At 42.6% G+C, this 27537-nt stretch overlaps 3 long non-coding RNA genes across 3 annotated transcripts; 1 reads left to right on the top strand and 2 right to left on the bottom strand.

The window, feature by feature from the left end:
• Positions 1–232: 232 nt before the first annotated feature.
• On the bottom strand, positions 233–15101 carry LOC142589793 (uncharacterized). The gene is made up of 3 exons (XR_012829940.1): positions 14867–15101; positions 1764–1824; positions 233–701 (listed from the first exon to the last, which is right to left on the bottom strand). It is a non-coding gene; the product is annotated as an uncharacterized LOC142589793 (long non-coding RNA).
• Positions 1838–27182, top strand: LOC142589795 (uncharacterized). Its single transcript, XR_012829942.1, has 3 exons — positions 1838–2166; positions 15301–15385; positions 26636–27182. It is a non-coding gene; the product is annotated as an uncharacterized LOC142589795 (long non-coding RNA).
• Positions 23146–27498, bottom strand: LOC142589794 (uncharacterized). Its single transcript, XR_012829941.1, has 3 exons — positions 27189–27498; positions 23731–23791; positions 23146–23303 (listed from the first exon to the last, which is right to left on the bottom strand). It is a non-coding gene; the product is annotated as an uncharacterized LOC142589794 (long non-coding RNA).
• Positions 27499–27537: the final 39 nt, after the last annotated feature.

The raw sequence follows: 27537 nt of genomic DNA, 5'->3' as shown, positions 1-27537 counted from the left end.
AAGGTATTCTGTCAACGACACGTTGAAGGTTACAAGAGTCACCAGCTTTAGTAATTTTGTGGTAGATTACACAATTTTCTGCAAATAATTTAACAGAGAAGCACTGTAAACTGCTGGGGAAACTGGTAAGAAAAATGAGAATAAGCAGGAGGCCAAGGACACATCCTAGTGTTACGCCAGATTACAGGTTGAAAAGACGAAGAATAACTGTTAGCCTCTACCTACTGGGCACTCAACTTTGCAGAAATCTTTTATTTCAAGAGAGAACAGTTTGGTCAAGGTTTACATTATCCAGCTTTAGAGACAGACATTGGTGTCAAATGGTGCCAAACGCTTCGGCAAAGTCGAATAATGTGCAGTCAGAATTGAAGACAGATAGTAGCACTGAGAAGAGATACTCAGTTTAGATATAGTAGCTGAGTGTTGAAAGAAAGCCTTCTTTGTAAGTTATGTTGACAGCAGTTGAAAAATTAATTCCATTAAGAAAAATTTTACAACGTGTGCAAGATAGATATGTTCAAATGTCTTACACGAATGGTAGTAAGTAAGATTTGACGAAAGTTTAGGACATGCAGCGTCTTTGAACGAGAGATGAGGAAAATTTTATCCTTCAGCTCGACTGTAATGCCCGCGGTGTCCAACCAAACTTTTCTTGTATTCTGTGATCCATTGAAGCAAAGAATGGCAGTTCTTCCATGTTGCTGAAAAATATGCGCAAATAATTAAGATTCTGCTGAGAATTCCTTTCCTTCACTCATATCATAAGGCGCCAACAAACACTGACACCAAGGACAATATAGGCGAAATTACTTGTGTCTAGTAAATCAGATAAAGAAACTATAAATAATGGAAATGAATGGGGATGGAAAAAGTAGCCGCACGTGGGGAACGATCCCACAGCCTTCTCATTCCACGTGCGATGCTTTACCAATTGAGCTACCGTGGCGCCATTACCCCATCCACTTTCTTGGGTATTTATGTTTGCTAGTAGAACGCTGGGAGTGCTATCCAGCGCCACAACTCACTGACCTTGGCGGCGAATGTGGAACATCCTTTCTGCCGCAGGCGTCACGAGAACGTGATCTTTTTTGGGTGAAGGCAACCGTTCAATAAACCAACACATGCTACCTGAATGCATCAATGTTGCTGGATTCGAGACCCTCCATACGTAAGGAAGTGGGTTAACCGAGGGACCCGATTTTTATTAGCCATGTCATCAGAAGCCCCCCCCCCCCCCCATCGAACATTGACACCAAGAAAAACATAGGGGAAATTACGTCATAAAAAGCCAACAAACACTGACTCGAAGGACGACATAGGGAAAATTATTTCAAAAGAAGCCAAAAAACACTGACACCAAGGACAACATAGGGGTGTCAACATGTGTCCTTCACACATATGATTTGTTTGATTTAAATTATCATTTGTGTTGACAGCTGAAGATGGTGAGAGGAGGCATGTCTTGATTTTGAAGGCGAGGTGGTGCTGAGTAATATTTCATGAATAATAAGCGCTTTCCAGTGAAAATGGGGGTTACATCACTCTTACGCGGAATATATTTTTCTTGTTTCACTGATTTAGCAGTGTGTTGCTTATTATACATAGAAGGCCTGTTTTTGCTTACCTTTCAGGTCAAAGATATCACAACGAATGTTTGTCAAAAAGTAACCTACTCTTCTCACCTTAAATATGATAACCACGGCGCCAGTACGACATACTCTTTTTTTCTACGAAAGATTAGAGAGAATATCGACTGTGCACACCTCTAGGCTCCATTCAGTGCTTGATGGGACGACTGCAAGAAGTTCCACTAGCGTCCTTGACCTGCAAAGAAAGTGCTTCATATCAATGTGGGTAGTCTTTGCAAAAAACCACACCAACATAAGATGTTTCATAAGAGTGGTTGCATATCGTTATGAAATAGAAGAGCAGGTGATTGGTCTCAAGTGACACTGAAGAAAATGGAAAGTAGCAAGGCAGCGCTACCATTACTGCATGTAGACGACGAAAGAAGCAGCGCCTGCTACGGACATAATAATGGAAAACAACAACGAAATAAACATAGAAGAAGTAGAGTTGAAATGGCCTAGGAAAAGACAAGAGGTGCACTCAAGCACTTGTTGGCAAGCGAACAGGTGGCATCGATTGCCAAGACCTAAGGCGGAGGTGAGTACGAGTTGCACCTCTCTGGTATGGCTTGCTCCTCTATGGCTCGCGGTTGTGCACCATTGTCTCCGGTAAAGGCTTGCTCCGGCAGCAACGTCCATGTCCTATGGTACGGTGTCAACCTCGGCCTCACCAAATTCAACGCCCAAACAGACCGCCCTACGATACGGCGGCATCGCTGATGCACAAACGTGACACCATCTACACTATGGTTTAGGACACTTGGGAAAACAATCATTACATTGTAATTTGTGAAGTTTATCGCAGCCTGTATGTTACGCCTGGAGAAGCATAAGGTATACTCACTGGCATATTCTTTGTACTTATTGCTGTTCGACTAATGTATTTGCTTTTTGTTTCTGTATATCTCGCTTGTTCTCTCGTGTGTTGGCCTTATGCAGCGAGAACAATGACAAATTAAGTATGACAGCTTCCCCCTATCATATAGCTTTTTCCTAAAGGAAGGCTTGCGGATGGTTGTTTTCGTTGATGGTCTCCTAATCATGACCACAAGCATTGCAGAGCACTGTGCATATGACCTTCACTAGTGCCCTGCACTGCCTGTCACACAATATGAAAATTCACCATTACACGAAACAGTTCATCTTGGTATCTAAATCCCCAGCACAACCAACATTCCATATGCACTTCTGAAATCAACGCCTTTAAATTTAACAAACAAATGTATATTACTCTTTGGATCCCTCATTACAATGATGAATCACTCTGAATGGCTTCATCAAACCGTCCGTGGAGAATGTACTTGAATAATAAGATATACATAAACAACACAGATTTATGCTAAGCACGCTTCCATGTCAACGCTAATTTTGGCAGAGAAATGATAAAAAACAGTTTTGATGAAAATGACTGCAGCAACTTCCGAAATCTCTCCAGTTTAACGTCCCATACCCTTATGTTCAGCACATTGTTACTATGAACTCTGTCGTTCCAACTAATCTGCTAATTGCCGCACTAATATTTTGACTAAGACGTCAGCATGTCAATCATGATGCGTTCTGGTGGTTCTTTAACCTAAGGTTATCATGCCTGTTCACCTCTGGAGGCTACGTACAGATAACTGCTCACTTACAGATTTGCAGTCGCGAGTTTTTTCACGCTAAGCGACCTTCTGTCTGCTTGTTCAAATGTTTGATATGTTTTGTCCCAAATGCACCTAAATTTATTCTGCACTCTAGCGTGTTCATAATCTTGATCATACGCGAGGCTCTTCCCTTCTTCGCCATTTCCAAGAACGACGAAAAGCTCTGATTATGTCAAGTTTGTTTCTTCACTTGCCTGTGTGCTTCCTGTGCGATTTTTCAGTTTTTTTAATGTGTCCAGTCTCTTATTCTGTCATGCCATTTGCTTATATTATTTGTTGAACATCATTTTGTCATCAAGCGTTTCTTTCTTTCTTGTGCGACTTATATTGAAGAATGGTCCACCAAGCAATCATGGTCATTGCTGTCCTTGATCTTGTCAACCGACGTGCCAGAGATCCATATTTTCTCACGTTGCCTCTTCATCTTGAGGTGACTGAGTGCTATCCAGTAAAATATACCTCACTGGTTCTCTCTGAAATACCTGCCTTTACAAGATGGCTGCTCACCGATGCAGTTGGTCGATTTATTAAGTACGTGGAAAGTTGGATTCTCATGCATCTTTCCTTTTCCTTTCCGTTATTTCACATCCTTCACTCTGTTAAGGCATAAATTCTGCCCTTTAGTCTCCTTCTTCGGTGTGTATTCGTGGAAGACCTCTTTTTGCCTATGGACGCTTCTGTCGTCATTCTCGTTGCTGCTAATGGACCATTGTGAACTTTAGGTTGTCACACGTTCTGCCTTTTCGTGCGTTCTTTCAAGAATATGATTGGCGTGCAACTAGTCACTTCTTGGTTGTGGCTGCTAAGCAGTAGCGGATGGTTCGATATTTACTCCATCTAGATGCCTCCCCAGTATTTCTTTTTACTTGTATGGGAGCTGTGGGCACAACACTTGCCCTCTTTTCTATATCTGCACTCATTATAGGAAAAACAGAGTGATTGATTTCTGTCTTAAACAGGTTCCTCATTCAGACGTAGTCCTCGAAGTGCTATCTGTAAAAATCTCATAGCCTTCACATTGTCTTCGTTAGTCTTTAAAGCCCTATTCTTCCACCGGCGCTTAAGCACTTGCCCAATTCCTCAGTTTCATGTGCTGCCTGTAGTATTGCTTCTCCTGTCTTGCATCTCACGACAGTGCTCTTCCTGTTCCTTTGCCGCATTTCGTCATTTGTATGAAATGAACTCATTGGTTTCTGTCTTAAGCAACTTAGCTTTATTTGATGTTCGTTAATACCCTGTCTTTTCTCTCTTTATAGCTTCATAATCGCTTCACGGTCTTCATTACATCCAGATGTCTTTATTTCTGTCTATTCTTTCCGTACCGCGTAGTGCTACATATTGTAAAGAAGCTTTCTTTCATCCTCCATGTAAACTACAGTGTCTTCTTTGCCTAATACACTTATCACGGCCACACTAAGTTCTTTACACGTTGGCCCTATTTCCTCATTTGGTATTGCCTCGGAAATCTTACTCTTATCTTGCATTTCACATCCTGATGCCCTTTCTCTTCGTAAAGTTACTTGCACTCCTTGTAAATTAGGCTACTGTAAAATAACTCTATTTAGTGTCTACTAGAGCCCCATCCTTATGCCATAAGAAAAATTATTAACTTGTCTACGTTAAAGTTTCTCTCTGCACTAGTTTCATAGCAACTGAAAAAGCGAGATTCCTCCCCGGCTCACAACTTGTTTTGACAGGGTTTTCGGCCCAGGATGAAAAGACACGAAGATAGGCGAGAACAATCAAAACAGATGTATAAATTGAAACCAACATTCGTTCAGCAGTAATATATTACACGAACTATTTACAGTAGATGCATTAACCGTAAGTACAAATAATATGTCAGCAAACCTAGCCTTGCGATTGTCACGGGAAACCATTTAGTTGTCTTAATAAATTTCACAAATCACCAACTATTGTTCATTTTCAGAAGTAAATGTCCTATATCGTGACGTGGACAGTGTTGCTGTCTCTCTGTCTGTCTGTCTGTCTGTCGCTCTGTCTGGCGTTTTAAACAGAACACATATTACATGCATGCATGCATACATGCATACGCATTACATGCATGCATACATAACAAGAATGATGTCTCGTGATTTATGGTACGAATGACATGATCCCGTATGACATCACTATATGAATAAAATGCATGCATGCGCTGACATGGATTACATGTCGTAAATCTCATGGCATGAATGACATGCGTGCCATGACATGAATGACAAGACATGAGCGCATGTCATTTCATGACATCAATATTTTCACGCAAAAATGACTTGAATGCGTCCTGCAGAAGCGGAGTTATTAGCAATCAAACACGCGCTTCGTGGTGCTTCCGCTCCATCTTTAATGCCTTGCCCTGCGAAGGCTACGGCAGAGTGGGGCGTGTCCCACAACGCTCCACCTACTGCAAGTCACAGTGGCACGAAGGTCAAGATTCATTTTAAGTGTTAACGGGGATGCAACTAATCCAAATTTTGGTGCCTACGACGCGCCAAACGGAAACCGAACGCTGTAGCCCTCAGTGAGCTTGTCCTCAGTCAGTGGACCCGTCGCGACACACCGCAGCGGCAGAGGTATCTACGCTACGTAGGAGGACCGCAGCTACATGCAACTTTAGGGAGTGTAGTGCATAGGGGCTGCGTTCGTTTGGTTTCAGTGCGTGCTCGCGCTCATAGGCTCGTCTGACAGCTTGACCGGCGGACGGTAGGCGCATCCATCTTGCGCCTTTCGAAGCGTTATTACCAAGTCAGCCAAGGCCTCTAACCAGTAGCGCACAGGTGTTAGCGCGTGCTGGCAAGCGTGCGTGTTGTCAAGGCCTAAATTTCGTAGGGTTCGAGGCTAGTTGAGCAATCAAAACTAGTCGAAAGTTTATTTGCTAAGCGGGCGGCCATGGACGAGCTTGAGCTAACGAAAGTTGGCTTCTTCTGGAAGTAACTATTATCGAAATTAAAAAGCGTCTTTTACCTTACTACAGCCTGTTTACTAAACTTCGTCGATAAATATACACAGTAACAGTGGCAACAAGCTCATTGATCCAAACACCCTACTTGATTGACGTCAGCCGTTGGCCAATAGTAGCCACGTATTGGAATTCTTCTTATTGTGAAACAAAGTGACCAGTAAAATGTGAGGAGCAGGTTTCTGTTGAAAAGAACGCGCTTGAGAGAAAGGTGACTGCGCGCTCCGTTTGTGATCTTCACGCGACCCGCACGACCGCTAAAATTGGCTGAGATGTTCAGAGCAGTGCTTGCTATCCACAAACATTGCATTTTCACGAAGCCCGAGGGAGTATTCAGGATTCCGTTAAATCGACATATACCTTGATATGAATCGCATCACACAAATGCCATTAATGTCGTCACATGAATGACATGCCTGCCATTACATCATACTAATGACGAGGCAAGCATGAGCACTTACTTATTCATTCTTGTCATGTTATGCACGGATGTCTGGCCACACATATCCTGATACAAATCCGGTCAAGAAATCACTAGGGCACCGTCACCTCATGTCATTTATTTCAATAATGACATTCACATCGTGGCATGCATGTGATGCAATTTATGTCATGAATGTCATGTTAGAAAATGGAACTTACGTGAATGACGCAAATTTCATCAGCGAGATAACTATTATGGATTCAAAAACATTAAAAGAACGATTTTAACTGGATATATTCTGGGTATGCGTGCAGTATAACATGCATGTGTGATATTAATAACATGTCATGCAGTGTCTTTCATAGAATGACTGGCTCGAAAGCCATGGTCGTTATGTCAAGCTATGACATTCATTCATTCATTCATTCATTCATTTTTATTTCCTTAAAGACCACGTGTCGGTTATGACATGCACGCATGACAAACGCGCAGAACTTCTCTCCACCTTGCGGGTTTCCGCAGAACTACTACGTCAAACTCTTGCCTTTGCTTCGTGTTGTCGACAAATTCGACTTCGCCCTGCCATCTGCTAGCCGCCTGGTTAGCTCAGATGGTAGAGCGGCTGCCCTGGAAAGGCGGTGTTCCCGGGTTCGAGTCCCGGACCAGGACGAATTTTTCTTCAACTATGAGACTTTTCTTTCGAGGAACCCGTATGGGTTTCCTTTGTAGCAATCGCTACGAACGGGTGGATGCCTTATTTGCCCTTTATTCAATACGATTGTTCGTAAATATCGTGTAGTCATAGTTACCGCCGTCGTCATACTGCTGTCCTCGAGCACACGCACTAGCTTTAACTCTACTTCACTCAATTTGCGTCACAGACACAAACAATGGATCTAGACAAACGTACTGGACAGGCTGCTAACGCGTTGGGGAGCCCAAAACAATGCTGCACAGCCAGCTGCTTGCAAAGTGCTTCGACGCCGTCCATTTCCACAGTGTGTCTGGGTCTGGACAATTTTTTCTGTTATGTTCGTGAAGCTCGATACTTTATTCGTTGTCTACATCAAGCAACAGTTGTGTTGCTGGTGCTACATCCCATTATTTTCAGCATCCGTTTGGCCAACTCACTTGTCGATGTTCTAGCTCAGGAAAGAAATAATCATTACGAATCACGCTTTCTGCTGGTAAAAATATTCTGCAATATTTGCGTCCAATATTTCATGTCAGCTAAGATGTAGAAAATAGTCCAAGTTGGAAGACATAGCACCGGAAGCGAGAACAATCTGACATACGCTCTATTGCAGATGAAAATAATGCCCTTCAAAGGGGTGGGGTTAGGGGGCATGTACAGCTTTAAAAGTTGTAGTTCTAGATTAACGTGTTTAAAAGAAAGCAAAATCTGCTTTCACTATTGTTATTCGCATCAACATGATACGCTATCAGTAGCATAATACTGAAGACCGCCAATATTGCAGAGGAATATTTAACTGCCTCATGCTTTGTCTTTTTGAGGCCCTTTACACTTTGACCTTTGCTCACTTGAGAAGGTTTACAAACCATGACCAAAGTCAATTTAAACAACGAAAACGATTATTCATCTTTATGAACGAAAAGAAAGGAAACGGAGGGCGGTCATATCATAAGTCATTAGTCATATCATAAGCCAACAATTAGACACCAAGGACAGCATAGCGAAAATATATGTTACCTAATAACTGAAATAAAGAAACTATATAATAATAAAAATAAAAGTGGATGAACAAACAGCTGGCGGCAAGTAGGGAACGAACACGCGTCTTTGGATTACGCAGGCGAGGTTCTTACCAATTCAGCTACCGCGGCGCCGCTTTGCCATCCATTTTCTGCGACATTTATATTCACATACTAGAACTAAACAAACCTGGGAGAGTTAGCCAGGGTCAGAGCTCACGGCCTTGACAGCGGATGTTCCCCATTCCTCCCCCGCCTTTTTGTTGTAGGCGTCACATGAACGTGTTTTTCATCAACTCCTTTCCATTAATTTATCACGTCTTCAATTAAACTATTACGTACATGCAATTTCTTCTCTCATGTAATTGGTGTGTTTATTTGTTGGCTTCTTGTGAAATGATTACTTTTGTGTCACATCACGTGTGACCTCTTATCATATCCTTCTTTTTTTAACTAATATTTATGCACGCTTTTCCAGAGGGTTTCCACATTATTCATTTACTTCTCCGGGTATAGTACCATAAAACCAGGTCAAGATACACTAGAAATGTTTGACTTTGAATAAAAATCTCTGGTCGTTTCTTTCTCTCAAAAGCAACATTATGGTTCTCATCTAGTCGGAATTCGTCTTGCTTCTTCAATATGTAGCGAAGTAGTTTTCAGGAACAGAAGATAAACTCCAGCAAAATACGAATATGAGCAATGAAGTCCCATTTTATAAAATGATCTTGGAACAATAGCCCAACGTATTTCATTGCAGAAGATAAAAATCTATGAGAAAAAGGTTGTGAGCTCTAAAGTTAAATATCTTGAGATGCTAGTTTGAGTTTTTAGCGAAGTGGTTTTGAATAAAGAAAAGATAGAGCTTAGCTAAAAGGTATAGACGCAAGAAATAAAGTTCAATTTCACAGCGAACTTGTTTAACCAATGACCAAGTCGTTTCGATCACATATAATAAAGCTATGTAACATGGTGGATATAAGCTCTGATCTTCCTTCATCTAGCGCAGATTTGATATCAGTCGGTAAATGTGTCTCTCGTCTGGATATTTTTAGAAAATAAAGGCGCTGGAGTCAGAGCGAACAAGCCGCACTCAGTGTCGCAAAGTTCTCTATATTGCTCAATGCTACGTCGCTCAATGCATGTTCTCGTCTCATTTCATTACCTTAACGTGGTTCTTTATATACACTTGGCTGCTTTCGTCCTCAATTTCACTTTTCTCTAGCCGCTTTCTGAAATTTTCTGTCGAAGACATATTCGGATTTTACCTCGTGTTCCGCTTCTCTATCCAGACACATACCCAGTGTGAACGGAACAACTCTGGGGGCTTGGACAATGTTCACACACCCAATAGCATATGCGCAGTTGCACATATCCAGTCTCTAAAGCTGTTTATTTGATCACATAGTAAATGGCACATGCGTAGTATTACAAACCTGCTTGCACAAGTTGTCTTTCCGGGCACAAGCCTAGTGAAACAAGGCAGTGGCGCAAGTTGCCGTAGAATTAATAAGACAGCAGCAGCGAGAAACCGTTAAGTGACGAAAGAAAGCAAAGAAAGGTTTCTATTACATAAAGGTCCTGGTTCAGGAATCAACCCCAAGCCAAATGCCATTCCTCGCGTCGGTCCCATATCTTCAGAAGCCGTGTTTGCATTCCGTTTGGGTGTCACTAGAACATAAGAACTAGGGGGATCGAACGCACATATTATGTTCTATTGAAGTGTGCTACACATTGTGAGAAATGTTATGTGCATTGGTACTTCTTGATTTCATCTTATTTCTTTTAAATGTACCCGCCGCTTCTTATGAAATATTTCGTTGGGTCTATGTCTCATGGTATGGTAAACATAATTATCATAAAACTGCGCCAATCCTCTAATGCAGCACGTTGGGAACAGTACGACATGAACTGTCCGCTTCTTCACCAATCCTCTCTTACGCGGGTAGTGCTATTGTATGGAAATCATCCCATGGAAATGATAATATTAATATTATCGCACGGAAATCATTGTATGGAAATTATTGTATTGAAAGAATTGTATGCAAAATATTTTTTACCGACATAGTAGACGCGTAATTGGTGCCGCCAAATATTATTCGCCAGTTTTGCGACGCCTGCACTCAATCGCCCCCCCCCCAACCCCTCCACCTCCACCGTTGTGGGTATGTTTGATTGCATGGAAATCTTCATTAAAATCAACATGTGGACGCGCTTCTTGGCCAATCTCTCATTATGGGTATCTGTCATAGCACGGAAATAATCGAAATTATGAATACTATAGTCTCGAACCGCTAGTCGGTGTTTGCACCAGATTATAACAACCACTTCTTGGCCGAACCCCCAATGTGGGTGTGCGTTATAGTATGGAACTCTTAATCATTTTCGATGCATGGTGAGTCTCTTAAAGAATTAGTTCGTATTGGCGCAAGAGAAGCACACACGCGTTTGTGGCGTAATAGTTGGACCATCGGGCAGCTGTAGAGGCGTGCCGAAGTTCGATTTCCGCTGCCAGAAGAGACGGGTTGAACCTAGTCGGTGAGAACGTAACCAGCGACCGAGCGGCAGACAGAGAAAGGCGCAACTACGGCTTAATGCCTGCGCTATGAATCACCTGGCTATAGTTCACCTTTGCTGCAGTTGCGGCGCCTTTTCTAAAAGATAGGTGCGCTGCGCAAAACGAGTGAGAGCGAAGCTCGCGTTTGGCTAGAGAGCCGTGGTAATATTAAATAAACACCGCTCCCTTGTCAGCGTGCTGTGTATTGCCTTCAAGGAATGACTATAGTCTCTTTCTCCCTTGTGCGCAAGCCTCTGATAGCAATGTCACTTATATGAACAGTTTATTTTTCTTGATGTCGTCACGGCGGTATACAGAAGTGGCGACAACCTGTGTGGCTCAGGCACCGCAAAAGGTATCCTGGCGTCAGGGATTTTGGAATGTGTTGGTGAGGTTGTTCCGAAAAAATAAAATAAAATAAAGAACAGACAAAGAAAAACAAACGAGAAAGGGGGGAGGACCAAAACCGGAATAACAAAAAGGAGGGTGACATGAGTAAAAGCGGGCGAGGGCTGATTTATATCCGAAAATAGGTCGCACGGTCGATATATTCGTAAAAATATGCAGGAGTATGGTAAATTAAGTAGTAGGTAAGGGAAAATTAGAAATGGAGGAATAGGTGAGGCTAAGAATTAAGGTTAGCTAGATGCACAATGTGTTTTGTGCCTTGGTTCAGGATATGAGCATTATGGAGAATTACTGAGAATTATGGGGACATTAATACTAAAAGTACACTACCCCAAAACGTAATTCCCGAAACGCCTGACGTCACGGCCCTGTACACGTACATTCCAATCTCCGATGGATTATCTTCGACAAAACAAACGCTCTCTAAACACAATGCGCAACGCCCTATAAAAATGTACTTGCATCTGCTTGAATTATTTCTACCACATAACTACGAGTTTCACGATAGGTACTACCTACAAATCCACGGGACAAGTATGGGTATGCCTTTTGCACCAACCTACGTGAACTTCTTGATGGGGATTCGAGAAACAGATTTCCAATCGCGCTGCACTGACCAGCCCCACACGTACCTTCGGTACATAGACGACATATTCATAATATGGAGGGGACATGGGCAAGCAAGTCTAGATAAATACGTAGCATTTGTAAATCCTTTTCACCCAACAATAAAGTTTACATCAGAATTTTCAACGCAGCACATAAACTTTCTGGACACAACGATATAGATTGACCATGGGATACTAAACGCAACGCTGTATAGGAAACCTTGTGACAAACAACAGTATCTAGAATATACAAGCCACCATCCCAGACATTGCAAACAAGGCATCTTTAAAAGCCAAGCCACACGACTGCGTCCCATTTGCGTTGAAAACCAACACTACATAGATAGACCGGATCACCTTAACGAAACGCTATCAAACAGGAATCACCCAAACAGTGTTTTTCAAAAAACCTACGCCGATGTAACCAAACTTGATCGAGCTGAGGTCCTCAAGCCCTGCCCTAGAATCACAAGAACAACAACGTCTCTTCTTACGACTAAATTCTCAACCGCGCTCCCAAATGCGAACAATAACTTGAGTAAATACTACCCAATTCGCACCAGCAACCAGAAACCTAATAAAATACGTGCCGACCTGCCCAGGGTAGCCTACAGACGCCACAATAATTTTTAGGATATTCTTGTACATGCCAAACTAATGACAAAGATGAAGTTAGGAACCAGTCCCTGTGGCCACCTCAGGTGCTCTACATGCAAAAATATTCAACCTACTGATATAGTAAGAACCACAGCGTACAATTACTCAAACGAGGTAACTTCGAATTTCACCTGCACATCAAGCTACGTAGTTGTAGTCTACTGTCTAGAATGTGCCGCTTGTTGCGAACAATACAAAGGTGAGGGTGGACAACAAATTCATACAAGATTCAACGGTCACCGTGCAGGTGCAAAACAAAATTTACCTAAAGCAGTAGCCAGCCACTTCAATGTACATGGTCATATATTCGACAAAGCAAGGCTGTATATAATACAATCAAATTTCCGTGCACCTCGAAAGAGGAAATATACACTATCATATACATAACTCATACACAAGTTTAAATGCCAACACTCGACAAATAATTTGGCACGTGCCTACTTAGAATCTCTAAAAGCCGTAACTTAAATCTGAAATTCTCATACCATCAACCAAAGTGCAAAACACCATGTGCCACCGGCTAACCATTAAGTATTAACCTCACCAATTCCTACATTTCCAATTTTCCCTCACTACTACTAAATTTAACACGCTCTTTCATATTTTGTGCATATATCAACAGTATGACCCCTTTTCCAATATACATCAGCCCGCGGCCGCTCTCGCTCTTGTGAATCTCCTATATATTATTTGAGTTTAGGTCCCACCATTCTTAGTTTGTTTGTCTTTGTCTGTTTTTAATTTTATTTTCTGAAACACTCTCACCAACGCATTCCTAAGTCCCAGACGCCAGGATACATTTTTTGGCGCCTCAGCTACACAAGGTGTCGCGACTTCTGTGTGCTGCCGTGTCGACGCCTACGTTGAGCTACTGGGGCTAACGTCCCTTGAAAGACCAAGGCGCTACCTTCCAGCTACCCCATGCATTGCACCCCACGCTCCTTTTCGCTATCATAACTCCTCCAAAATTACCCGACGCATTGCTGCTACGCTACTGAAGCCATTCTTTCAACTGAAGTCATTTTGGGCCTTTTGTGTTACTCGCGCACTGACTGTCTGACTAGCTCTTCTAAAGCCACAAATACATGCCACCAACGGCAAACCTGAATGCTCCCCAAACTCTCGCTCCTCCCAACACCCTTCCATGCCCTTCATTTTCCGTTGTGGTTTTTTTTTTAACTCTTGGTCTCTTTTTTTCTCTTTTCTCTTTTTATCCTCCCCGCCTTCCTACTTTGCCGCTCCTGCCCCTCGTCTTCGGAACCACGCTCACAGATGTCAGGCGACAGCGCTCTTTCACTTTGAAGTCTCTCCTTTACAACCGGCCGCCACCGACGACAACTGCACGTGGCGTCACTATGCTAACTCGTTAAAAATACCTTGACGATGATGATGAGGCTGCCTCTGACGAAGACAGGTCCTCCTATCGAAACTTTGGCCAGCCTTTCTGAGGCACCTTATCCCTGTTTATAACTTTTGTAGCGAGTGCCATTACTTTAGATTACGCAACCGTCATGGACCTTTGTTTATATTGTTGCACATCCTTTATAGTAAATGCCTTTTCGGCGTAGTGCATGAATACGAAATCAGCCAGCATTAACGGTGCATGTGACAGGAAAATTTACAGTAGCAATAACTCGTGCTACAGGTAATATACCTCTTTTAGTGCTCTTTAAAAAGACTGCAACAGTGCCTTGCGGAGCCTTACGGGTTGCAATTAGTGACAATTTAAAAAAGAGCAGCAAATGCAGTTTTCAGGATGCCATTTATAAGAGAATATTTCCAGAAAAAGAACGAGAAAAATACCACCACGACAAAAGTGCTGAAAACCTCAAGTGAATGGTAAGCACGAAACATTAGCATAGTGCGCCGTTTTTACAGCACATGAATAAAGAAGACGAAAAGATGGGAAACTAATTGTTTCTCATACAGTTGTACTGTTCCTTTATAAACCTACTTTTATTGCTATTGTTCTAATTTTACGGCATATAAATTGTGAAAATTAATAATATTTCATCAGGGGTCTATAATTGCAGTCAGTGCTCCACATTTTCGGCTGCGCAAGTACGTACCATTTCTTTTTTTTGTATTCCGTAATTGACTGCGCTGCAATGCATAATCATCCAATCGAAAGCCTTTGCAGCGTGTTTGGTGCTGTTTGACGAGTAAATATGGGCTGCAATATTACTGCGTTATATCTTCTTCTTTGCGGAAGTGACCTTACCATAACATACCATTTCTTCAAGCAAGAAATTAGGCGTTTACCCACCTCGAAAGGTTGCTGGACGACGCGAAGGTGTGGTTGTTCGAGGAGTAGTAGTAGTAGCAGGTCGGAATACGAAAACTCTCTCCTCAACTTGTACACTACGTGGCTCTGCAAGAACAGCTGACCAACTTTCTCCTTGCATCGTGGAGAAAAGAAAGACTAATGTGGCAGAAACTATCAAAACCTCCCAGAATGAAACCTTCGCCATAGCAACCAGGCGCCGAAGTCATTATGTTAGACCGAGGCGACAAGCATTTATGTGTTCTCGCTCGCAAGGCATGCACAGAGACAAAAAAAAAATCGCCTTTATATTTCGAAACTAAAAACGTTATATTTTTAATAATTTTCTGACGCAAAATGTAATTATAATTTTCTCTTTCGAGTGTGACGCAAGTTTTTCACAGAAATGTTGCAAAACTACTATTCTTTTACCACAGGTGGTTCTAGGTCAAGCAAAAATTGCCGAAAAGAACAATGCTGCATTGACAGCAAACTCTGTCTAAGGAACGACTAACGCTACAGGTTGTATATTTATTTCATATGTTGTCCACCACACAACTTTAGCAATCGTTTTTACTTGTTGGCGTGACCAATATCTAAAAAAGCATTATTAAAAATAAGCGTTTGACACGTGAATCGCAGGAGGCTCTTGTCTGCCAAAAAAAAAGCAAATTCGGCTTCCAGGCACTTCTCGCCCTTCAGCTGCATATTCACACGTCTGCCACCAGAGTAATCGGCCTTTATGCAAATTACGAGACCGTTAATGTAGAGCTGTGAGAATACACGTGGTGGGTCGTTCTATTGCGCTTGCTAGTACGTCGACACATACGTACTGCTGACCTCTACACAAGCCTTAATTCCCACGTAGTGACTTAGCCCTCACGTATGGATTAAAGGAATCTGTAATCACGCTGGACGAGGGCGATGAAGATTACACGCCGCAAACTACATGTTTGCCGCGTATATTCGCCGTCAATACCGTTAATTTTGTGTGTCCGTTCGTACTAATGTGCAATGATACCTGCACGAGCTGTCGCACCCCCAAAGATAGCTGATAATTCTACATGCAGTAGGAGCATCTTTCTGCAACTGGAGCCGCTCCGAAATTGCGTGGCGCTGTACTATAAACATCAACTCAACTGGGGCGGCGTCGATGCGTTAACCTACTCTGAACTACAGTGCACGCGCCAGTTAGTACTTCTAAACGAGACACGCTATGTTCTGTCCAGGGAGAATGCAAGTCGCTGCAATGCCGTCAAAATTTTGTGCTAATGCGCGTAGTAAAACAGCAACGGTAAGCACAAGTTGTCGTTGGCGCGAATGACAAATAGAAAATCAATTATGCCTGCTTGGATTTCATCAGCATAGCGACAGACATTCGAACAAGTTACTCATATTAAGACAGGTAAATGTATGAAAGAACGGTATGGGGGCGTTGGGAGTGGTGAAAGTGCATCTGTATAGATGCCCTATTCCTGGATCTACTGCCTCATTATAGATATTTTGCTGTTAAGATACTGAGCGCTTTCGAGCGTTCCTGCTTCAATTATATGCACTACGGAGAGAAAAAATCACCTGAAGACGGTACACTAAGTTTACAAAGAAGTCGTTGGCGAGAAAAAGTAATAAGAAGAAGTACAGCTTAAGGGAGCCCTTTCCTGGGTATGTCTGCATAAGTATTCATGCTTTTCTAAAAACTGTCCTACCATCAAAACGCTGAGTAGTTCATTGTTTGTTAATGCAACTGTCACCGAGCTGTTTGCCGAGTCATTGAAATGCTGCACTGGCAAACGTGGGCGTGCTTACCACGACGCCACAATGCCGCTGCGTCGTCCGCTGCAGGACATAACCCAGATTAGCCCGACGCAATAGGAAAGAAAAATACTTAGGAAGAAAATACTTACAGGAAGTTGTACCGTACTTTGTGCTGCGCCGATGCACCTCCACAAATACTCGAATAGTATATTTGCTTTACGGAAATTGCGGCGTTTTAGGTTCGAAATTGACGATGTCGAAATAAGGCACGTCGTACTTTTAATTTTTAACCAATTCGGGTTCGTTAGCACACACTGAATGCTGGATATAGGGGTGTCTGCATTTCCCCGCCATTGAAATGCTGCCGCCGAATTGTCTGTTTATTGTACTTACACCTCCACTAATTATGGCAAGGTTAAGGTTATGTAAAAGTACGTTCCGGTATAGAAGCACACTTAGGATGTTGTACAGACAATTACAGTGCCGTTTTATGGCATGTTTCGAGTCTATTACAAAGCCAATGTGGTCATTTCTGGGAAATCTCTAAGGATGAAATTCAGACTTCATAAAATATATATTTGTAAACAACATGTGTTTATCATGCTGTGTGAATTGATATTCTTAAACAAAGCACTTCAGCATCGAGAAAAGTAGTACAGACCACTGTTTCACACCTTCTCCACCTACGGGAGAAGGTGTGAATATTCCTAAGCTGATACCAGCGGCCGAGCTGCAATATATTGCCCTCTAGCAGCCGCGGGAGTGACCTTGAAATGCATACATGCGTACGAGCACGCCAACACTTATGGCTACTTCACACCACTCGATTGTTGTTGTTTTTTTCCGTGAAGAGCGCTGTCGTTCATCGCTTCTCTGGTTATTCTTTGCCAGGGCATTGGCGCTGAGAAGATAGCTGTTACAGCGTAGGCTTCCGTGACCCATGGGAATATAGCTGCGCTATCGGCGCCGCTTCTCTATGGTGAGATTTCAGCTGCAGAACGTGCGATAAGCGCTGCCATTCATTGGTATTTTGACACATGAAGGAATGAGAATTCTCTATGAGCCCCAGCCTGCGTTAGCGCGTAGGTTTCTTTGCTGCTTCCCCCCGAGGCTGTATAATGGCAATGGCTCCGGCTCCTCTGTTCCGATTATATTAACGCGATAGCGTTAAGGGCCACGTGTCGAGAAATTGCGGCGCTGGACGTAGTTCCGCGAATAATCATTCCGAACCGCAACCACGCTGGCCCTCCGCGTGGCGCAAAGGCGTTACAGAACTCATTCCTCAAAGTGAAATGCGTCAGAAAAATCGCAAAGTACGACCCAAGCTCAACCAACAGACATGATAGCGTCGGATTGCAATTACAGTAGGCCACGAAACATAATTCTGTTACGCAAGAACTGAAACACAAGCCCTTTTCAAGCGTTTCTGCCATTCATAGAACGGCGCGGCCCGCTCGGTTCCTTGCAATAACGCCATCGAGATGGCACTGGCCTCCACGCATCCGCGATAAAGCTACCATTGCCAGGAATTGTGACAAGTCAGAGATTTTCTTGAACGCAGTGGCGTTCCACTCCTAAAGGCGAAGCCTAAGCATCCTCCAAATTTCTTGTCCACATCTGAAGACTTCCTCTAGACATCGCATGCACAAAGCGCAGTTATTTCTTTTTTGTGTTTCTTAGAATTCCGCCGTCTTGGTGTCAGGTTTAGGCCTATTTCTTGTTTCTGTTTCGTCAAACGTTGCGCGGTCATTAACTTATTGTCAAGCTTATCGAAATGGCCCGTCATTTACTGCGCAGCGCCAATAAACCATGCGAAACAGGCACTTCTGATGTACACTCAGTGAAGAAGCACCGCACGCGTTGAGGCGAAGTTCTTGGCACGAACTCCACAGACAGAAAAATTTATATTTTACTCTACTTTAACTTCTTTTTTGCCTAGCATATGTTTATCGCAAGTGTAATGTTCATCTTAGCCCACTTTAAGATATACTTGAAAACATAAGGTTCGCAACGTCTTCCTTTGCCAAATTGCCTGCTCAGTTCTGGTGCCTAAAAGTAACAACTGTACTCCTTACATGGTTTGGGGTTTGGACGTGGGGTATTCCGTGGAGGTGTTGGCCGAGTTGGTAGGCATAAGGTGTCTTATGTTGATTCGGATAACTTCTGTGATTCTCGTAATGAAGTGGAGCTGCATTAGCACATGACCAATGTTCCCCTTGCATCGCGATTACTAGGAAGAAAAACATGATTGCAACGCAAGGAAATGTGAAGGACGAAAACGTTGCCATGGCTAAGAGCTGTTGAATGCTGCGCAACATTTCCGTGCATATATAGGCGTCGGAAGCCAATGAACAAGGAATACTGCCTCACATTTTATGCCTACAGTTTTGCTTTGGCGCCGTGTCGCTTTCTATCCCGCTGCTGCAGGGGAAACTATAGTAGCTTTATTTGATGGGTAACTATACTCCTCGTTCAACATTAAAAAAATTTTAAGGCAGTTTTGATTTGAAATGTTCAGAACACTAAATGGAGAATCCTGCACTAAATCAGGATTGTCGGTGGGTTACACGCGGAGGCTATATGAAATGTTCCCCTTAAAAGCCCGCATTGATATTTCCTAAGAGTTAATGATTTGTTGCAGTTGCATTGAAAACTCTAATGTAAAAAATATAATATCATTCATTAGTGAAGATGAGAGGATTGCTTGTACTCCTGTCATTCAGGACCTAATACAACTAATAAATGCATGGCATTATTATTAGTCTTATTTTATTGTGACATCCGTTATAGGAACGCTCAACGTGCATTTACACCGTTGGCGCTAGTGCGACCTTTGACCGGGGTGTTGTCGGGCGCTTGCTATCGACTACACTTAAACGGCACGCGCGAGTACGCTTAGAAGCTCACCTGTAAAGGCCTAGAGTGTGTTTGTCTGCACAACCGACGAATCGAAGTGGACCTACGATCGCGGCCCGTTCAGTTTCTTTGGTGGCAGCGCGAAGGTTATATATACTACATGCGCTGCTTACATGAACACTGCGCGCACGCTGCACAACAGTATGTACACTTGTGTTCAGGTTGTGGCAAGCCGTGTATGCGCTGGCGTTGGTGAAACGAGAAGTAAACTTCAAGCTAAGCTTACCTAATAGCTGGAGACGGGAACATATCGAATTTATTGAATACAAATCCAACACTAATAGCGAGTACCGGATAACTAACCTCAATTTTCACACTTATTCGTGCCAGCAAAAATCATGAACTCATTGTGACGCTCACGTTAGTGGGGAAATCCACAATAAAATTTGACGAGCTGGTAGTAGTGGCGTGCACTCAACGCGCAGTACAGAAGCGCTTTTCTATTTTGTCCTCATCGAAATGTGCCTACCGCAGCCGGGCGTTCAACCAGCAGCCACATTTCGTTCAGCATTTGCACTTATGATGCGATGAGTGCTGGGTTGCGTTGCTCTCAACGACAATCGTGTCATCATCAAATTTGTATGTTTTAGATGAATGACAGAAATTAGTTTCTCATACTTGGTCGCATCACCCTCGGCAATTGGCATGCAGCATTCATCCTCTGGCATTCTAGCCAGATGATGAATGACATGCTAGAATAAATAAATTGGCACAAAAACGTGGCCGTTCTTTATATGTGGCCCCGGAGAACACGACCATATCAAAAGTTGGCATTATTATAAGTGGGCCATTGTGTCTTTCATTGTTTGCTATAAACCCACTGACATTGCGAAGGGTCAGGGAGCTCTAGATCTTCTTTATCTTCGGCAATGCAGATGCAGCTTTCCTTGAATCTCATTCACATCGCCATCGACAATCATTGTGAGATGAGTTCTTCCATAATTTTGTCAGCTAACTGTCGGAGTATGTGATAGCCTACATAGATTGTGAGGACCATGACGACTCGACTGTCGTTTGGAACATGAGTGAAATGCCATTTCACAACATACTTTACGAAACGTATGTTTCTATATATCATATCTCTCAGAAATCTTTGTATTTTTTATTTGACTTTCTATAATAATACCTTGTCTACGGCAGTCTTATGTTGTAAATATTGGTGTACTTTTCCTCTGAATTGATGTTTCTTGTTATTTCAATACATGTGAAATCGTATGTTAATAACTGAGATTACTCCCACGTAACTTTTTGTAAATGACTCCACGACTATTCCTTGCCTCTGGGGCCACACAGTGTGTACACACAATTGTGTTAATATTGCGAATGTTGTGAAATAAACTTAAAACTTGAAAAATAATGCTATCTATTTCGTGCACAACGTAAAATGCTCGCGTTCGCTCAACATATCTCCAGCTTTCTGCTAAATACGTGTAAAGTCGGTGAAGTGCAATTATATTGCAACCACAGTTGTGCATCTTCGGACGCATATCATGAAGCAAAAGCATACCTCTCATTTGCTCGTTCTATGGACAAGGAGACGGGAGCGAGTTTCAATGTATTTAGTGCCCGTCCTCCGACGGTCCAACAAATTAAACATTCAAAATAGCTTGATAAGAAAGGACCCTCATTCGAAGAATTTTCGTCAATTCCGCATCATCCATCTTTTTTTTTCTGCGCGATGAGCTCCACCCTTTATTTCTGGATTCACTTATAGTATCACAGCCACCTCCTGAATTCAAGCGTTTAAAGGTATTGCTTGACTCACTCCAATCTTCAGTGCAATCTTACGTCTCCCCTAATTTTTCCCTATTACTAGAAAAGTGGTTAGAGGGTCAAAGATAGGTCCCGCTTCGCAGCGTTTTCATCTCTGAGTATAGGGATCTTCGTGCTTATGAGGTAGTCTACACTCGCTTTGTTGAATGTTTTTACGGCGCATGGATGATGGTTCGCTTCGCGTTTCTTGTTATAACATCATTTCTCTGACGTTATCAATGACACCTGGCGCTGCCACCACTGTGCGTTTGCGATACGGTATACGCGCTAAATAGTTTCCCAAGTTCCGTCTCGGCCACCACGGCTATGAACAAGCTGCGCCTACCTCATTGCTGTGTGGCATGCTTGACCTCTACTTGACCCTTGCCTTTTAAAAGCTACAGATATTCATTGTTAGCAAAAGCGCGAAGGGGCAAATGCATCTTAACAAAGGACGCCTGTGCTTATTGCCTCTGCGCGTTTACTTAGCAAGCGTGCAGCCATTGGCTTAACATTAGCTCGCCCAGTTAACCATTTTGCTGCAGATACTGAGTACTACATTGTTTCGCAAAACTGCGATGCTGCGTTAGCGCTTTAGGTGAATGCCAAACGGGTATCAGTAATTATTGCGTTATGCGCGACTTAAGAATTTTCAGTTCGCTGTTATTATGATCCTTTGGCATCTCAGTCTGCCATACACTGAATCGTTGCTCTATGTTTGTGATTCTGACCTTTAAGTGTTGAGCTATCCGGCGTCTATATCCCGCTGGCGTGTAACGAAAAAAAATCGAAATACAACTTATTGCTAAAAATTGCTTCAGAAATTCCCACTTAAGACATAATTGTGCACATTGGGATGACATTAGAATTCATGTAGACTGAGGCTTCATAGGCGTAACACTGGTGTAAAGAGAACAATAAGATAATATCAAACAAGAATCCCGCTTATGAACTCTTTCAATGAGTTGAATTAAAGTACTTTGAGAAGGATCCCACATTGCTTAAATATATTCTAGTTTAGAGCGATCAAGTGGCTTGTAGAGGTTTAGTTTAGGTTCACTAGGTTAACGTTTAAAGTTATGGCTTAACTACGCTATTGCAGTACTGGCATTGTGACTTACGTAGTTGAAGTGTGCGTTCCATGTAAGGTTAGAGGTGATGCCATACGGCAGAAGTTGTAGGAGACATCGGAGTCTAGTCTGGTACCATTGATGATAAAAGTAAGGGCAATTCTGTTCGTGTTTATACTACGAGATACATGCATATATTTAGATTTATTAATGATATTTATGCTCCAGCTCTTGCACTACGAAGCTATTCTATCACGGTTACTTCGCAGTTTACGAGAATCAACAGCATTAACAATTTTTTGGTATATTACACAGTTTTTGCAAATATATTACCATAGAAATACAGTAAACTTTCGGGGAAGCTGGTGAGATACATTATAATAACTAGTAGCCCAAGGACACATGCTTGTGTTAACCCAGATGTTACAGGTTCAAAAGACGAAGAATAATTCTTAGCGACTATGTAGTGGGAACTCAACCTTGCAGAAAGCGTTTGTTTATATCAAGAAAGAACATTTTGGTCAAGGTTTAGGTCATCAAGGTTTAGAGAAAGTAATTAGTGCGAAACGGTGACAAAATTTTCGGCAAAATTGAAAACAGTACAGTCAGTATTAAAACCAGATAGTAGCTCTGAGAAGAGATACTGAGTTTAGAAATTGTAGCTGAGTGTGGAAAGAAAACGTCCTTTTTATATCATGTTGACATGAGTTAAAAGATGAAGCCGATTCAAAGAAGTTTTACAACATGTGGAAGATAAATATGCTCAAATGTCTTACAGCAATGCTAATGAGTAAGATTTGACAAATGTTTAGGACATGCAGCGTCTTTCAACGAAAGACGAGGAAAATTTTATTCTTCAGCTTCACTGTAATGCCCGAGGTGTCCAATGAACCTTTTGTTGTATTTTGTTATCCGCTGAAACAAAGAATGGCATTTCTTCCATGTTGCTGAAATAAGAAGCACGAATATGTCAGATTCCGTTGACAACGCCTTTCCTTCACACATGTGATTCGTTTGATTTAAAATAATTCTTTGTGTTGACAGCTGTAGATGGTAAGAAAAAATAGACGGAGGCATGTCTTGATTTTAAAGCCGAGGTGGGGCTGGGAAATGTTTCATTAATAATAAGCACTTTCCAGGGAAATAGGGGGTAACATCATTCTTGGCGGAATACATTTTACTTGCATCACTGTATTGCAGTTTGTTGCTTATTATGCATATAAGTGCTGTTTTTGCTCTACCTTTCAGATGATGGATACCACAATGTCTGTTTGCTAAAAATAATCCACTCTGCTTGCCTTGAGTTTCATAGTAATGGCGCCAGTAGCCCATGCTATTTTTCTGCGAGATAGAGAGAATATTGACCGTGCACACCTCTAGGCTCCGTTCAGTGCTTGGAGGGACGACTGCAAGAAGTTTCACTAGCGTCCTTGACCTGCAAACAAAGTGTTTTTATCAAAGCGGGTCGTCTTTGCGAAAAGCTACACCAACGAAAGGTGCTTCAATAGAGTGGTTGCATATCGTCATGAAATGGAAGAGCAGGTGATTGGCTTCAAGTACACTGAATAAAAGGGTATGTAGGAAGGCAGCATTACTTTTACTTCATGTAGACGACGGAAAAAGCAGGCCTGCTACGAACATAGTAAGGAAATACAACAACGAAGCAAAGATAGAAGAAGTAGAGTTGAAGTGACCTTGGAAAAGGCAATAGTTGCACATAAGCAATTGTTGGCAGGCGAACCGATGGCATCGATTTCCCTAACCTCAGCTGGAGGTGAGCACCAGCTGCACCTCCCTGGTCTGGCTTGCTCCTCTATGACTCGCGTTGTGCCCCGCGGTCTCCGGCAAACGCTCATCCCAGCAACAATGGCCACGTCCTACGGTACGGTGACAATCTCGCGCTCACCAAAATCAACGTCGAAACAGACCGTCCTACGATACGGCTGTATCGCTGATGCAAACATGTGACACCTTCTACTCTAAGGTTTAGGACACTTACTTGGGAAAACGAGCACTGCCTTGCGATTTGTGAAGTTTAATGACACCTGAATATTACGCCTGGACAAGTGTAGGTTTAAGTTCAATGCTTGTACTTGTTGTTGTTCAACTAACGTACTTTGCTCATTGATTCTTTGTCTTGATTGTTCTCTTCTATGTTGGTCTTATGCACCGAGAACCGTGACAAGTTATGTATGACCCCTCCCCTCAATCAAATAGCTTTTTGCTAAAGGAACACTTGTGGATGGCTGTTTTCGTAGATGGTCTCCTAATCATGAACACAAGCAGTGTAGAACACTGCGCATATGACCTTCATTATAGCCCTGCACTGCTTATGTCACGAAATGTGAAAATTGAATATGAATATACAAAACAGTTCATCTTGGTATACATTACATCATCATGATCATCATTTCTAAATCTTTAGCACAACCAATATTCCATAGGCAGTTCTCAAATCAACACCATTAAAATTAACAAACGAAATGTGTAATTACTCTTTGGATTCCTCATTACAAGGATGAATCACTATGAATCGCTTCATCAAACTGTCCAACGAGAATTACTTGAATAAGAAAATATGATGCATAAACAACACAGATTTATGCTAACCACGCTTCCCTGCCAACGGCAATATTGTCAGAGAAATAATAAACTTCTTTGATTGAAAATGACTGCAGCAGCTTCCGAAATCTCTCCAGTTTAACATCGCATACCCTTATGTTCAGCACGTTGTTAGTATGGCCTCTGTCTTTCCAACTGATCTATCAAATAGCGCACCAATATTTTAACTAGGACGTCACCCTGTCGGTCGTGATGTGTTGTGGCGGTTTTCCAACCTAAGGCTATCGCGCCTGTACACCTCTGGAGGCTACGCACAGATCTTTTCATTCATTCATTCATTCATTCATTCATTCATTCATTCATTCATTCATTCATTCATTCGTTCGGTCATTCATTCATTCATTTTCATTCATTCATTCGCACAGATTTTCATTCTTTCAGTCATTTACAGATATGCAGTCTCGAGTTGTTTAGCGTTAACCTAGCTTCTGTCTCCTTGTTAAAATTCTTGATGTGTCTTGTCTCAAATGCACTTAAATCTATACCACACTTTAGAGCTAGTCATATTATTCCTCATAAGCCAGGCTGTTTCCTTCTTCGTCATTTCCAAGAAGAATGAGAAGCTATGATTATGTTAAGTTTGTTTCTTCATTTGCCTGTGTGCTTCCTGTGAGATTTTTCCGCTTTTATAATGTGTCCAGCCTCTTATACCTTTGCATTCTGTCATTCCATTTGCTCACTTTATTTAATGAACGTAATTTCGTCTTCAAGCATTTTTTTCTTTTTGGTAGAGTAGTTTGCAGGGCCAGTTGGTGCATGGTGAACGTATATTGGTTTCCAGCAAGTACGCACGCGAGCACAAGAAGTAGAAACAGACAGCGTTGTCCTGTCTGTTTCTACTTCTTGTGCTCGCTTCTGTACTTGCTGGAAACCATTATACATTTCTTTCTTTCTTCGCGACGTTTTTTGGAGAATGCTCCACCGAGCAATCATGGTCGTTTGTTACCTTGAGTTTGCCAAGCGACGTGCCTCAAGTGCATGTTTTGTCACATTGCGTCTTCATCTTGAGGTGACTGACTGCTCTCCAGTAAATTATACCTGGCCATCTTTCTCTTCTCTCAAATATCTGCCGTTGCAAGATGGCTGCTCACCGATGCAGTTTCCTTTAGGCCACAACACGCCACAGTTTATTCTTTTTGAGCGATGGATTGCTGCCAAGCGCAACGTGTTTCTTAGTCCTTACAAAGTTGGCTTCTGATGCATCGTTTGATGTATGGACGCTGCTGTCATCATTCTCGTTGCTGCTAATGGATCTTTGTGGACTTTAGGTTGCCACTCATTATGCCTTTTCCTGCGTTCTTTCATAAATATGATTGGTGCGCAACTAGTCACTTCTTGAATGTGGCTGCTAAGCAGTAGAGGATGGTTCGATTGTTACTCCATCTAGGTCCCTCCCAAATGTATCCTTTTCCCAGTAGGTGAGCTGTGGGCACTGTACTTGTCCTCTTTTCTATCTCTGCACTTATTACAGGTAAAACAGTGTGATCTCCGTCTTAAACACGTTCCTCATTCGGACGTGGTCCTCGAAGAGCTGTGTGTAAAAATTTCATAGCCTTCACATTGTCTTCACTACTCTTTACCGCTCCATTCCTCCCGATACGATTAGGCACTCGCCCAAATTCTCAGCTACATGTGCTACCTCATCGTGTCCGCTCAGGTAGCACGGAACGTCCACCCACGGAACGTCCACTACACGGAACATCCACCCGGAACACAACCGGAGAACAGTGGCCAGGGCCAAAGATCTCCCACACAGCCACGGAGACGGAACGGGGACACGGTTCGTTGACGCCGCGGAATACGCAGAACGCTCGCGATTCGCGGTTGCGTCGTCGATTGGAGTTTTTGCGACTGGTGTACGCATGCCTATGCCGAAAAAGGTATAAAATCTCTGGAGAAATTAAAATAAACTTCCAGTTGGCCGTCAGAGCTTGTCTGTGGTATTTGTTTCCATGTGTCCTTGTTTAGTTCGCGCTGTTCACCCTCAGTTCTAAATATGAACCAACTAGCCCTCATCAAGATCTTACTAACAGAAGATTAGCTGCGCTGCAACGCACAATCATCCGACTGAAAGTATATGCAGCGTGTTTGGTGGCGTTCGATGCGTAAATGAAGGCTGCAATATTACTGCGCTATATGTCCTTCCTTGAGAAAGCGGCTTAGCCATAACCATATCCCCTATTCAAGCAAGAAAATATGTGGGTACCCACCCCTGAAAACTGGTCGATGAGGTGTTGTTGTAGGTGGCCGACGAGTAGTAGTAGCAGGAGGTCGGAATACGAAAACTCTCTCCTCAACTTGTACACCATGTGGCTGTGCAAGAACAGTGGACCAACCTCCTCCATTCATCGTGGACAAAAAAAAGACTAATGTGGCAGAAACTACAAAAACATCCCAGACGCAAACCTTCCCCATAGCTGCCAGGGGCCGAAGTCCGTTTCTTAACACGAAGCGCGTGTACATACGTTGTTGCTCGCAACAATATTCGCATTTAAATTTGAATCGTGCCGTGTCATTTCATATGAATTTACTTAGGCGAAATGAAATCAAAGTTCTCAC

This window comes from Dermacentor variabilis, chromosome 8 (genome assembly GCF_050947875.1).
Source record: "Dermacentor variabilis isolate Ectoservices chromosome 8, ASM5094787v1, whole genome shotgun sequence".
In the NCBI taxonomy this organism is placed as follows: Eukaryota; Metazoa; Arthropoda; class Arachnida; order Ixodida; family Ixodidae; genus Dermacentor; species Dermacentor variabilis.
The sequence above is the reverse complement of the archived record's forward strand: the minus strand, read 5'-3'. Positions and strand labels throughout refer to the sequence as shown.